Here is a 15,841-nt window from a genome sequence, read left to right on the forward strand (position 1 = left end):
TATACTTTACCCCATAAGAATCCCTATGTGGCTCAGTCTTCTGCACTACACCTGATTATTATTTCTGCTTCCATGGTTCTTTGGATCAGGGTATGTGAGATGACATTAACCAGAAGCAGATAGTACATTCTATTTTGTTCTGCATTTTATGCTAGTTTACACTTGGATGAATAGGATCACACACTAGAGGCATACTAATGCCTGGCATATTTTTGTCTCCTCTGCTCCAAAATGACCTCATTGTTTCTGGCCTATAATTATTCAGTAATATGAAAATAACCTGGTTTTGTGTAGATAATCTTCAGTCAAGATCTTGTGCTCTTTATGAAATTTTGATTTAGACATGTACTGCAGAGCAGAGTGAATATGAAACATTCATCTTCCCATGGCTAGTTGCCATGGGAACATGGTATACAGTGCAATGTCATTCCAGTTCTAGAGATGTCTGCAGTAGTTTTTCTTTGTTGCTGTCCTTTCTTAGGCCATTGTGTTGCAGGCTGCATATTTAAAGGTGCATGCAGCTGTATGTACATGTAGCATCATCTTTGCAGAATAGTCTCTAGTGGCTGACACATCTGCTGGCATGCTTTTCTCCTAAGTCATAACTCTTATTTGGGTCTGGAATAATAGTAAAAAGTTCACAGTTCTTCACATTTTGGTTCTATAGAATGAGATGCAAAATGTATCTTTGTTAGCCCAAACAGACCATGTAGACATGTTCTGAAAACAGGGCACTAGCTTACATTAGATAAAGATGCAGAGAAAATAATTCCTTTATTTTCCCCTACAGCCTTCTATATCCCTCCCTGAAGTAGATTGTCCATCTGCTACAGCGGTATTCATTAAGAAATTACTAAAAACCGATCCAGAGATAGAAAATATTTGACAGGGTCATTGGAGGGAAATGTACCTGAGACAAGTATTTTATTTCAACATGCTAAATGTAAATTGCTTTATATTTTTATTTGAAGACTGTTTTTGAATTTCAGGCCACAGTTGACTGCAACAGGAATTAATTTCCTCCTGCCTATTACTTTATTCACCCCATATTCACCCCTCCATTAAAAAAACCCTTTCATGCCTCATTATTCAGCTTTTGTTTACTTTCATATATTCTCTAAAGATTTTATATTCAAATAGCTCAGATTTTGTCAGTATCTTAAAAAACTGTTTAGCTAATTTCAAATATAGATTTGGTTTAGTATGTTCCTTAAATATTTTTGCTTTTAGAAATCCCCAAAGTGTGCTCCTGTTCTTCTCTGTGTGACCCAAACACCCGTCTCTTAAGAAGCCCACTGTGGCTCCCTCCTACTTCCTTTTGTTGTCATTGTGAGTAGCTTCTAAATTAAACTCACTTAATGGTAAGGAATCTGTGTGTGTTCCTTGACCCAGGCTTGTCCAGTTGAAGACAAAAGCTAAGCTTACAGTTACAAATGGGAAACTAATGATTTGATTATTATACAAGATGGGTGACACCTGGCTTAAGAGCAGTACATGTGAAAAGGATCTAGGAGTCTTGGTTGACCACAAACTTGAGATGAGCCAACAGTGTGACACGGCAGCTAAAAAAGCCAATGCAATTCTGGGCTGCATCAATAGGAGTATAGCATCTAGATCAAGGGAAGTAATTGTGCCACTGTATTCTACTCTGGTCAGACCTCACCTGGAGTACTGTGTCCAGTTCTGGGCACCACAGTTCAAGAAGGACACTGACAAACTGGAACGTGTCCAGAGGAGGGCAACCAAAATGGTCAAAGGCCTGGAAACAATGCCTTATGAGGAACGGCTAAGGGAGCTGGGCATGTTTAGCCTGGAGAAGAGGAGGTTAAGGGGTGATATGATAGCCATGTTCAAATATATAAAAGGATGTCACATAGAGGAGGGAGAAAGGTTGTTTTCTGCTGCTCCAGAGAAGCGGACACGGAGCAATGGATCCAAACTACAAGAAAGAAGATTCCACCTAAACATTAGGAAGAACTTCCTGACAGTAAGAGCTGTTTGACAGTGGAATTTGCTGCCAAGGAGTGTGGTGGAGTCTCCTTCTTTGGAGGTCTTTAAGTAGAGGCTTGACAACCATATGTCAGGAGTGCTCTGATGGTGTTTCCTGCTTGGCAGGGGGTTGGACTCAATGGCCCTTGTGGTCTCTTCCAACTCTATGATTCTATGAGTACTACAGATGCAGATACGATGCAATATTAATTGCACTTTTATGGAAGCATGTTACATCAAAATCGTTGGGACTCTTCAACCTAAATGTGATTAGGAATGGACGTTAGAAATCTTATTTTTCCAACATCATTGTCCTTTTTCTCCCTTTAAGCATTTATGCAAACTGAATGTTGTTCATTTTGCAACCCTAGGATTTATGGCCTGCCTCTGCTTATAAAATCAATTATATCCTTATGGATATATTCTTAACTTATACAGTCATTAATTTAGTGAATTTTGCTGTAAGTTTTGGCAAAAATTTTGCTATGCTAGTATTTGTGCTTGTATAATTTTCTTACCTCTGATCTTTCTATTCGTATATTTTAAGGTTTGGATAATTGTTAATTTCAGAGTCATGAGTTTAAGCCCCATGTTGGGCAAAAAATTTCTACATTGCCGGGGTTTGGACTAGATGACCCTCAGGGTCCCTTCAAACTCTACAGTTCTATGATTCTATGTACATGTATTATTGGTAGTTAGAAATTATTTAGGGAGGAAAATGTGGAGAGGGCAAGTGTAGATATTGCAGAGGAAGGAACAAGAAATTGAAGGCATAGTAAATTCAATTGTGATAGCAGTTTGAAGTAGAATAGTACATATGGGAAAAAGAAAATGTTCCAAGATAACCGAACATACATCTTAATGTTATGCATGTTGCTTAGCAACAAGCAATAAAAATGTGGACTAATGTGTTAAAAGTAATTCAAGAGGGGAAACCATGTATGTCTTGTAATCAAGTATTGTAAGGGGTTAAAAGCAAGAGCTGGAGAATAAAGAGCAAGTGTCCAAAAAGCTGCAGAAAAATATGAAAACAGATTCTTGTCTCTCATCATTTTACTTCAAAGTAGCTGGCACAGGGGGAGTCATTGGTTTTCAAACAGCGGCGCACCATTCACTTTTGTTTGTTTGTAACATTTTATATTCTGTCTTTCCTCCAAAGAGCTCAAAGCAGTGTTCTGACCTCCCCTTCAACAGAACAACTCTTAGACTAGGCTAAGAGATACCGTATTTTTCGTTCTATAGGGCGCACCGGCCCATAGGACGCACCTCATTTTTTTGGGGGGGGGAATGAATAAAAAAAATTATTCCCCCCCCCCAGCCGCGGCTGCCGCCCCAAGCCTTGCGAACACTCGCCCGAAGCACGGGGAGCCCTCTGGAGGGCTCCCCGTGCTTCGGGTGACAGGCTGCCGCCCCAAGCCTCGCGCGCCCGGCGGGACCTCCCGCCGGGCGCGCAAGGCTTGCAGACACTCGCCCGAAGCACGGAGAGCCCTTCGGAGGGCTCCCCGTGCTTCGGGCGACAGGCTGCCGCCCCAAGCCTCGCGCGCTTGGCGGGACCTCCCGCCGGGCGCGCAAGGCTTGCAGACACTCGCCCGAAGCACGGAGAGCCCTCCGGAGGGCTCGCCGTGCTTCGGGCGACAGGCTGCCGCCCCAAGCCTCGCGCGCTCGGCGGGACCTCCCGCCGGGCGCGCAAGGCTTGCAGACACTCGCCCGAAGCACGGGGAGCCCTCTGGAGGGCTCCCCGTGCTTCGGGTTACAGGCTGCCGCCCCAAGCCTCGCGTGCCCGTCGGGACCTCCCGCCGGGCGCGCAAGGCTTGCGGACACTCGCCGGGGCTGCAGGCTGCTGCCCGCAAGCCTTGTGAGCCCGCGGGAACTCCCACCGGGCTTGCAAGGCTTGCGGATAGCTTCCTGAAGCCTGGAGAGCGAGAGGGGTCGGTGCGCACCGATGCCTCTCGCTCTCCAGGCTTCAGCGAAAGCCTGCATTCGCACCATAGGACGCACACACATTTCCTCTTCATTTTTGGAGGGGGAAAAGTGCGTCCTATGATGCGAAAAATACGGTAATGACTGGTCCATGGTCACCCAGTGAGCGCCATGGTTGAATGCAGATTTAAACTCAAGATATCCTGGTATTGGTGCAGCATCCTTAACTGCTGTACTGGCTCCTTTTTGCAAATCTCAACATAGGATGTTGCCTTATACTGCATCAGATGGTTGGTCCATCTAACTCAGTATTGCCTCCTCCAAGGTTTCAGACAAGGAGACATTTTCAGCCTTACCTGGAACTTAAAGCTGAGACCTTTCACATGCAAGGCAGATGCTGTACCACTGAGCTATGGCCCTTCACATTACAGCATTTCCAATATATAAATCACTTACAATGTATAATAAAAATATTTTAAGCTCATTTCAAACTTTTCCTTTTTTATAGTAATTTTTTACTTAATTTTCAGAAGTTAAACATGTATACTTCAATACATAATAGGTTTTTCTTGTCCTGACTTCCCACCCAATTTCCCATGGTGTTTTAATTTCCTCCCCTCTGCTGTACAGTGCCTTCTGTTTCTTATACCAAATGCATCAATACTGTATTCTCCAATTCCTTCTACTGCTCATATTTCAAATCCTGCTTGCGAGTTCATCAAACTGTAATATTTCCTTAAATACTCCAAAAAGGGCTTCTATTCTTCCACAAAGCAATCATCGTTAACTTCTCTTATTTTGGTTGTTGGTTTCAAACATTTCCATGGTTCAAGGTAGGAACAGATCTTTGGAGCACTATTGTAGCACTTTTCTGTAGTGAAACATCAAAATAACAACATTGTTTGGATTGTGATCTTACGGTTTTATATTATGCTTTTAGGCTGATGGCCCATGGTTAATCCAGTTACAGTAAGATAGGAAATAAAAGTGTGAGCAAAATCTTGAGTACCGTATTTTTCGCCCCATAGGACGCACCGGCCCATAGGACGCACCAAGTTTTTTGGGGGGGAAATAAAGAAAAAAAATTATTTCCCCCCCAGGCGCTTGTGGGGCCGGCTGTCCCCGGAGCTTGCGGGGCAGGCAGCGGGGAGAAGCGCTCTTCTCCCCACCGCCCGCCCGCAGAACAGGTCCGGGGACAGCGGGAAGACGCACTGCGCCTCCCAGTTCTCCCCAGAGCTTGCGGGGCAGGCAGTGGGGAGAAGCGCTCTTCTCCCCGCCGCCCGCCTGCAGACCAAGGTCCAGGGACAGCGGGAAGATGCGCTGCGCCTCCCAGCTGTCCCCAGAGCTTGCGGGGCAGGCAGCAGGGAGAAGTGCTCTTCTCCCCACCGTCCGCCTGCAGACCAGGTCCGGGGACAGCGGGAAGACGCGCTGCGCCTCCCAGCTGTCCCCGGAGCTTGCGGGGCAGGCAGCGGGGAGAAGCGCTCTTCTCCCGCCGCCTGCCTGCAGAACAGGTCCGGGGACAGCGGGAAGACGCGCTGCGCCTCCCAGCTGTCCCCGGAGCTTGCGGGGCAGGCAGCGAGGAGAAGCACTCTTCTCCCCGCCGCCCGCCTGCAGACCAGGTCCGGGACAGCGGAAAGACGCGCTGTGCCTCCCAGCTGTCCCCGGAGCTTGCGGGGCAGGCAACGGGAAGAAGCGCTCTTCTCCCCACCGCCCGCCTGCAGAACAGGTCCGGGGACAGCGGGAAGACGCGCTGCGCCTCCCAGCTGTCCCTGGAGCTTGCGTGGCAGGCAGCGGGGAGAAGCACGCGTCTCCCCGCCGTCAGCCTCCAAACCACATCGGGAAACAGCGGGATGGCGGTGTTCCGCCTCCCCGCTGTCCCCCGACCTCGTGGGGCTGGCGCTGCGGCTCTCCTGAAGCCTGCATTCGCCCCATAGGACGCACGCACATTTCCCCTTCATTTTTGGAGGGGGAAAAGTGCGTCCTATAGGGCGAAAAATACGGTATATCTCCAAATCTGGGAGAGCTGTTAACCAAAGCTATTAACCAAATGAAAAACAACAAAGCCAGTGGACCTAATGGGATACCTGCCAAAATCATCAAAGTGGGCCGAATTGAACTTACACAACAACTTCACAAGCTCATTGAAAAAATCTGGGAAAGAGAAGAAATCCTAGCAGACTTTAGAGATGCCAAAATTATCAGTCTCTTTAAAAATGGTGACAGAACTGATTGTGGAAACTATCGAGGCATCTCTCTATTAGCTGCGGCTGGCAAAATTCTTGCAAGGAGCTTAGCAAACCGTCTCGTAACAATATCCGAGGTGACCCTTCCTGAATCCCAAAATGGTTTTCGGCCTTCTTGGGGGACAGTGGACATGATTTTCACCGCTCAACAGCTTCAAGAAAAATGCAGAGAGCAAAACCAAACCCTGTATATGGCGTTTATTGACCTAAGGCTTTCAACACTGTAAATCGTAATGCCCTGTAGACTGTCTTTCTGAAAATTGGCTGCCCATATAAATTTGTAAACATCATTCTGTTCCTCCATGATAATATGACAGCAACAATCGCAAATAACAATGGCTCTCAAGCTTTATTCAAAACTTTATTATTGCCTCAACTTTATTCATTATTTTCATTCCAATGATCCTACACTTTGTTGAAGGGAAACTCCCCACCGGAATAGAAATAATATATCGAACAGATGGAAGGCTCTTCAGTCTGAGCAGGCTAAAAGCAAAGAGTAAGGTTACCGTAACTTCCGTCATAGAGCTTCAGTATGCTGATGACAACATAGTGTGTGCACACTCAGAGGATGAGCTCCAAACCATCCTAAATATCTTTGCAGAAGCTTACGAAGCTTGGCCTATCACTCAACATCCAAAAAACCAAAGTGCTACACCAACAAGTACAAAATAACCCCTCTGCAGCGCCACAAATCCAATTCAATGGTGTAACGTTGGTTAATGTTGATCACTTCTCCTACCTAGGCAGTTATTGTTCCACAAGGGCCAACATTGATGCCGAAATGCAGCATTGCCTGAGCTCTGCGAGTGCTGCTTTCTCCCAACTGAAGTGCAGAGTGTTCAAGGACTGGGACATTTGCAGGGAAACCAAAATGCTTGTTTACAAAGCTATTGTACTACCAACCTTACTATATGCTTGTGAAACATAGACCACTTATAAACGCCAAATCCAACTACTCGAAAGATTCCATCAACGGTGCCTCCAAATTTTTTTACACATCACTTGGGAAGACAGGCGAACTAATATCAGTGAACTGGAAGAAGCAAAGATCACCAGTGTCTAAGCAATGATTCTTCAACATCAACTTCGTTGGACTGGTCATGTTGTGCGGATGCCTGATGATTGTCTTCCAAAGCAACTACTCTATTCCAAACTTTAAAATGGACAGCGTAATGCTGGTGGTCAACAAAAGAGGTTTAAAGACTGTCTCAAGGCAAATCTTAAAAAATGTAGTATAAACACTGACAACTGGGAAACACTGGCCTGTGAGCACTCCAGTTGGAGAACAGCCTTTACCAAAGTTGTCATGGGCTTTGAAGACACTCGAACTCAGGACGCAAGGGAGAAACGTGCTAGGAGGAAGGCACGCTTGGCAAAACGACACCGTGATCAACTCCCACCCAGAAACCTATGTCCCCACTGTGGAAGGACGTGTGGATCCAGAATTGGTCTCCACAGTCACTTACGGAGTCATTGTTAAAACTGTGTTTATGGAAGACAATCTTACTCGGCTATGAGTGATCGCCAAAGAAGAAGATATTCCCTTTACGCAGAAATTTAAACATACTTGGACGAAGAATTCATTGCATTTCTACAGACTTAAAATGTATGCTTAAGATCTCACCATTTTCTTGATTCCTTATTTTTCATACTTATTGCAATTATGCATGCATGATAGTTGACTTGGCTCAGGAGAAGGCACAGCTGACCTGATTTCTGTACGTAGTGGTAGTAGACTTTGCAGGCCTCCAAGGAAGCCATTTAACTGTTATGTGTGCCTTCATTTCTCTTTTCTTAATATTGGCATGCTTGGCAATTTCACATCTGTAGTCTGGAATCCTTCTGTGCCACATCCACAGGGACCTTTTATAACAAAATCTAATGTTAATGCAACAGAGCTGTTAAAATGAGTCAACCAAGAATAATTTTCCCATTTTAACAGAAGTGAGCAATGAAGAATCTGCTATTCCAAAACATATAATTAAGCATGAAGAAAATAATGTATTGAAGCCTTTTCTGGTGTTCATTTCTTTTTCAGTTTCATTATCCAGATATTGTAAGGTGACAACTCAGTGTTGAATATAAGTCAATACTGTGGTACAACTGGAGGCTGAGGCTAGTGGATTGCTTGAGCCCAAGAGTTTGGGGCTGCTGTGAGCTACGCCAAGGTTACTAGAGCATCAACAACAGAAGTTAGGCTATCCCTGTCCAGATAGGGGCTCAGCTGGGCCACCAGCTGAAACTGATGGAAAGCTTATAATATGCCCCAAAGCTGATGATACGGCTCTTTACTTTCTTCCTTTTTTTACTGGCTATATTTATTAAACTGTAAACAGAACAAGTAACATGATGCGGTCCCAAGTCACAAGCAGAGTAAGGGAGAGATAGTGAGGAAAACTGGAATTAGCCGATATGAGGAAGTAAAAGTGTGTGCTGCGGGGAGAGGAATGTTCCATTTAGCAGGCATGAGAGAACAGGTGACTTTTAAGCAGGGTTTGGGTTTTCATTTTCATTTATGAAAGAGGAAATAGATGGATTTGTGTGGGCATTGGTGACAAGGGAATTCCAGAATAATGTGACGTGATGGAAAATGGTGTTAGAAAGAAGGAAGAGAACATGGATTTGAATGAAAATACTGGAACCAGCAGAACAAAAAAAAAATGAAGAGTATAGAAAAGAAGAAGAGATGGGCATAAGAGATGTAAGCAAGAGAGTTTATAAATTGATAAAATTCTGCTATTTTTTTTATTCTTGTAATTTAATTAAATTTTTATTTCGCCCTTTCTCCCAAAGGAGCCCAGGGTGGCAACAAAGCAGCAAAGCAAAGCAATTTTAAAGAAATAAAATAAATAAAAACATTCAAAACAGTCTGATATCCTCACAGCTAATAATTTCAAGGTTGCCCAGAACAATATCTTTCAGATACTGCCTGTACAGTCATGTTTCAAAATTCATACTGAATGAGGAAGACAGATGGACTACACCTGTCTCACCAGAGACGGCGCTCCATAAATGGGGAACCACTACTGAGAAAGCCTTATCATGGAAAATGACGCCCTGGGCAGGATTTCTTCTTTTAAATTACTACTACTGCCCTTCGGAGCAATACTTGAGACCTTCTAATTGCAAAGCAATATTTGCTTAATATTTTGGCAGTATTGCCCACCTCAAAAGTGCAGCCAACCTTGGTATCTCAGTGGGGTCCAATAACAACAAGATTTCCCCCCTTACATTTCCTCTGTTTATACTCTATACCATAGACGTTTTAGTATCTTCCAGACTTGTATTAGGATATATGACTTACCTTATGGCAAGTTAATTTTAGCTTTTTGCTGCCATTTCACATCTTTACAGCCACAGTCATGTGAGATCCACGGCAACTCTAATGATCTATTTCTTCTTCCTTTTAAGAAGGACTGGATTCATTTTGCTTTGCACAGCAGTTTGAAAGTTCACACAGGGAGAAATATTTCATACTATTTATTACCAGTTATGAATAGTGCCTGGATAACAGCACTTCTAGAAATTCTGCAGAATTGCCATCTAGCACCATGGCATGCTGGGAAAGGAAAATTTGCCATGGCTGGCAAGCATTTTTTTCCTCTTGGAAAGTAACCCTAATGAACTACGGCATTGCCACCTAAGGTCCTATTTCAATCCCCAAAAGTGACTGTAGTTCTTTGCCCCATTTATCTCCTTGCAGAGAGATACCTGTTTCTTGAGTTGATTGACGTATGGGGTTTTCTTTGCCTTTTGGAACCGCTAGCCAGGATTCAGAGTGCTATAAAACGAATTCTACACATAGGGCAGGGTGGTATTCTGAGGTTTAATTCTGCAGCCCTCTTCCAGTGCTCCAAACCTCTGGAATCTGCAAATGCTGCACAGAAAAATCCTGAAATAAAAATCTCAGAATGCATGTGTGAAGCAAGCGGAGAAGATGATTTGAAGGTGTTCCACTGAAATTGTAAAGGATATGTCACAAGTTTGCTGGCCTGAAGTATTCAGGATATGATGTAATGCTATTAGTTCTCTGCAAGTGATAGGACAAATAAAAGTAATGTTCTAGGACTTGCAAGTATCTAAGAAGATGACTTGAAAAGTGAACGGAACTATTCTTGGATGTGATTAAGAGATAAAATGCATGGAATTAAATGGATGAAAGGTTCAAGAAAATGTTAATGGGCTCCACTGTGGATCCCGCTTAAAGTTTTCCAGCTCTTGTATTATGTTCTCTTCTGAGTATGGACAATCAAATAGTTCCTCTTTAGGGAATTTTTAAATGTCTGATGCTGTACTGTTTTTAATATTCAGTTGGAAGCCGCCCAGAGTGGCTGGGGAAACCCAGCCAGATGGGCGGGTTATAAATAATAATAATAATAATAATAATAATAATAATAATAATAATTATTATTATTATTATTATTATTATTATTATTATTATTATTATTATTATAGTGTTACTGAAGGGATTGTGATGTTTTAAAAATAATAACATTTTAAACCAGTAAGACATGGACTCCAATATATTTGGTTTTAAGCAGTTCCCTATTAGTGGATCTTTGCCAATTTGCTATTTCTAAACAACCCAAAATTATTTAAAAAATAGCTTGTGGGTTGTAAAAGTTGCTGATAGGGAAACTGCCTTTGATACCAACTTTTTTCTGTTGCTTTTTAATGAGTTTTCCTTCTTGCACTAAACCTCCAAACTTCTACAAGATTCAGGGGAATTGGGGCATCAGTGTGGGGATTTACAACAGAGAGATTGTTTCTTAGGAAGGAAAATTCTTAAGCTACATTTGTTTCAAAATCATTCATAAGTACATAATTACAGTAGTTCCTTCTCTTTGGAGTATTTTTTTCTGAATTTGTAAATCTCTGTTCTCTGCTTTCACATGCCTTGTTCATGTCAGAGTTTTAGCTCATGTGGCTTCAGGATTGTGTCCAACGCTGTGTAAGTGGGTTTCTGCTTGTGCAGCAGAATGTCCTTTCCTCTCCCCTCCCCAAAATAAAACCGCTCCGGATGGTCCCCCAATACTCAGGAAGATTTTGAATGCACACAGAGGGCTGTAGGCAGCAGGCGAGTAAGGGGAATTTCAGTTGTACACATGGAAGCGTGTTGCTCGGACGGCACTGCAGCTTGGGATACAACCCTCAGTTTTTTTTAATCAAGTAGTAACTTATCCATCAACAATTTCATTTCAATTAATGCTGCATGAATGAAATGTCCATTGTGTGCAATCATATCACTTTATTACCAAGTTATTAAAGTAACAGCCCTTATGCATTTTGCTTGGAACTTGAGAAGTTAATGGGCTTAAAGAAGGTTGCAGAATATGAGATAGAAACAGTTACGTTCTTGAGTAGTATGGAAAGCTGGAGCAATAAGAGAAAAGTCTTCATTCAGTGCTTTTCTCTGCAAGGTACGATAATAACCTTGAGCTCAGAATTTATTTATAGTATTAATAGAAAGAAATGTCTTGGGGACAATACTGTGAATAACTTTGCAGACGCGCCATTCCGAGAGTGAGAGAACATTAAATTGATATCCAGGTCTACTCATTTCTTCACAAAAGATTTTTTTATTTTATGGAAGAAATATTAAGTGCATTGTTTTGTGGGATGGGGTAGAAAGAAACAAAATCTGTAGACTTGGTGAATGTTCAGTGAGAGCTCCACTACCCAATATAATATTACGTTCAGGTGGTGCAAGCCACCTTCTTTCTTTCTCCCACCTATATCTTGTCTCCTGCTCTAGACAATCCCACAAAAGCATTTATAATCCAGTACTTTGTTCCAGTCCCATTGGGGCTTTGCCCACATATAAATGCACATAGAATTGAATGTGGGTGAAAGGAAAAGAAGCCCACTGGGGAACACACACACACACACACACACACACACACACACACACACATGCGTTCCTTAGCAGATACGGCTATCTTTGCAATGAATTTGATTTAGCATGCACCTACCACCTCTGTGTCAGGCCTAGCCCAGAATTTCATGAAACCTGCTCAGAAGACTGCACCACGTTGCCAGCCCTTGCATATGTGGTTCTTCTCATGTGGTGTATCTGCTGTTTACCTAAAGTGCCACGGCATGGGAACTTGAGAAGTGGCAGTCATACCAATCCCTTAACGGAAATGTTGATTCCAAACCAGCTTTTCCCAATCTCATGCCCCCAGATGTTTTTGAGTTCAGCTCCCATCATTGGCTGTGCTTGCTGGTAGTTCAAAACTTCTGGAAGGGTACCACATTGGTCTAAACTTGTAGCGTATTTGGTGATTGGAGGTTTGTTACCACTCATTTTCTCCCATGTTTCAGAAGCTGTTATTGGAAATAATTTGAGACAGGAATCGGCCTTGCAAACTTATGTGCTGCAGTTCTCAGCCTAAAGTCATAGCATTCTGTTGGTTCTGTTTTCTTCATATGGGACCACTCCCAAGTTCAGACTGAGACATTTAACCTTTTATTAGTGTGGCACTCTAGAACTTCAGTTAAATTATAATTAAATTTACACTCCAGTTCTTTAACTGAGGAGGACATCCTCTGTTAATTTTATTTCAGTTCTACAGTATTAATGTTTTTAAATGATTGCTCCCCCCCCCATTTTTAGCTGTTTCCATTTTAGTTGTAAGATGCCCTGAGTCCCTGTCAGAAAAAGGTGAGATATAGATAAGTATAAAAAAATAAAAATTGTTTGATAGCACTCTTGAATAAGTGTGTGAGTAACATATTGCAGTAAGAATCCTCAGCAAAAACAAAAAAGCACTTTATTTTTTAAGTATCCACACATTTTCATTCTAAAGAATGCAGTCTCTGCATAGGAAATATTACTTCCTGGGCTGTCTTCTTTTATTTATCTTTGTATTTTGCTTTTATCATTGTCGACAGATTTGCTTAAAGTACTTCGGTCTGAAATAGAATATGGGTATGGTCTTGGAGTTTAAAATATTTTCAATCATTGGGGAAAATATAATTCTAAGAAGAGAATTTATAAATAATGGGATAATAAAATCTTGAGATAGAAAAGTTATATTAGGTCAAGTAGTCAATTTCCCTTTGCCACATGAAGATAATTTGCTTTCTATTAGGTATGTTGTTCACATTGATGTATGCCAAGCAGAGCTCTACTTTTTCTCCTGGGATATCATTCTTTGGGAATGTAAGATATTATTGAGGAGTTGGGGAGAAAATCAAGGTCAACTTCAAGCTATTCCGGAGCCTAGCAAGTTCTTTTAGTAAAGGTAATATTCAACATCAGCATGTTTCTATCTAATGTTTAAATATGGAACTATGCCATGGCAACCTAAAACAGCAAAATGATTGGAAATTATAATGGGAGAAGAAATTTATAGAAAAAAAGTTACTGGCAAGCTATATACAGACCCCAGCATTTAAGATTATTGTCAATACAGAACACAAGAGTACCATTTTGTAAATCTGAGTAGTCTTCAGAATTGGAAAAGGGATAAAATTAGGATGGAAAGAGAAAGGAAAGAGATCCTTTTAGGTTTTCCTATGTGGTCTGTGTCCACCCTCTTGAAAACTCAACAACAACAACAACAACAAAAACAATGCTGCAGCAGACAGTAAGAGACTTATACTAAGGAGAACTGAAAATATTGGACATATTTACTTAGAAAAGAAGGAGGGGAGTGAAATGAAGAAAGAAGACAGTCAATATAAATTTAATCTTTTTAATTTTAATTTTTGATACCTAAGGTGAAGAAATTTTTACAGATTGCACAACTTATTTCTTGGCAAGAAATTAATATTTGCAGATCCAAAATGTTAGTTGGAACAGAGAAATATTTGGAAATATAAAGCTTGAAAGAATATAAATGTATTTTTACATACATATCAACCTCTAACTGATGACAGCTAGGAATAAACTTCTATTAGAAACAGCCTATTCTATAATGGGTCTTCCTGTGACATATTTGCTTATTGAATACTGCTGCAGAGGAGATACTTAGACCTGAAAGATCACTGATTTGGCCATTATGACAATCCCTTTGTTTCTTTATTTTGCTTTCCATAGATTATAGTTGACTTAGAAGGATAAAGGAAAAGGAAAAGCTGTTTCAGCTCAGAGGATAGATTAGGCTCTGTATCCAATCCAGTTCTAATTTTGCAGGGCTTACTTATACTACAGCAATAGCAGACCCTTCTGTGTGATCAAAAATCTTTGTCTTCTATGACTTGTTAAAAGATCATATACTGCCTTACATACTGTTAAGTAAGAATATAATCAATAGTCTTCAAAATCTATTATGAAGTGTAGCATTTTACATTGTTTTTGTTTGTTTTTCCTTTTAAACAGCTTCTTAATAGCACAGACAACAAATTATGTTTGTCAATGAGTGTGTGATTCAAATGTGTCAGTTGAACTGATATTCATAAATTGGTACATAACTCTGGTTCTAAACAAGCCTGAAATTGGGTTAATAACAAACATTTTCATAACATTTCTAATCGTATATTGAATTGCAGCATACACTTTTCACCAAAATGTATTCTTTGATTTATCAGTTTCCTATAATGGTAAATGAACACTTCTTCAACAAGTGCTACAAAGCTTGCATTTCTTTATTTAGACTCTAAGTAAAAAAATGCAAGCTTTATATCACTTGCAGGAATTCCCCCTAAATTTTTGGGATTACCGTCAAAGCAGATAGCCACCAGTTTTCATGAAGAAAATTTGACATTCCACTGCAACAGGCAAAAATGAACTAGTTCATTCACAAATAACTAATTTATATAGGAATAGTACACTGTCAAATTGGTTCTGCAGCCAGTTGTTTAGACTGGTATAAACAGGTCTACTACTTGCATTTGGGAGCAGGTGGCGGTGTGGGTTAAACCTTGCCGATCAGAAGGTCAGCGGTTCAAACCCCCGCTCCCATTGTTTGGTCCCTGCTCCTGCCAACCTAACAGTTTGAAAGCACGTCAAAGTGATGGAGATGGCTGAAATGACTGGCAGAATCCGTGATCAGGGAGAAGATTTGATTGAACAGGACTGGAAAAAGTTTAAGGATTATTTACAGAAATATTGTAAAATCTTGGAGTGTTAATATGTTGTGGGAAGTGAAGGTGACAGGGTTTGTGTGACTTGGTTAAAGGTAAATTAAAAGAAGAATATTAAAAAGGATAAGGGGTTATGAACAGAACATTATTATGTCATAGTATATAAGATGAGATATGGATTAAAATAAATGGAAAATCGGGACATAATAATTAGAAGAATGTAAAATTAAGTATGGTTTAATAAGGTTTTGAATTTGCTGAATTGGATTAGAATAAAGAGGAACACAAAAAAGGGGGATGTGAGGAGGTCAAGACAGAGGGGTATGGAACTTTATAAACTTAAGAAAAAGGGTTTTTTCTCTATTTTTCTTTTTTTTCTTTTTTTGCTATATATTTTTGTTTTTCTGTTGTATTTGTTTTTCATGTGAACTTTATGTATGGAAAGGATACATTTTGAAATGATGAATTTTTTGTTTTGTAAAATCTTAATAAAAATTTATTAAAAAAAAAAGAAAGAAAGCACGTCAAAGTGCAAGTAGATAAATAGGTACCGCTCCGGCAGGAAGGTAAACGGCATTTCCGTGCGCTGCTCTGGTTCGCCAGACGCGGCTTAGTCATGCTGGCCACATGTACGCCGGCTCCCTCGCCCAATAAAG

The 15,841-nt window shown here is 41.2% G+C and overlaps 1 protein-coding gene across 8 annotated transcripts in view; it reads left to right on the plus strand.

Annotated features, from left to right (window-relative positions):
• The window catches only part of EFCAB11 (EF-hand calcium binding domain 11), a 55,608-nt gene that overhangs the window by 21,623 nt on the left and 18,144 nt on the right, over window positions 1-15,841 (plus strand). The gene's annotated exons all lie outside the window — the stretch shown is intronic.

The sequence above is a fragment of the Podarcis raffonei genome, chromosome 1 (assembly GCF_027172205.1).
Source record: "Podarcis raffonei isolate rPodRaf1 chromosome 1, rPodRaf1.pri, whole genome shotgun sequence".
NCBI lineage: Eukaryota > Metazoa > Chordata > Lepidosauria > Squamata > Lacertidae > Podarcis > Podarcis raffonei.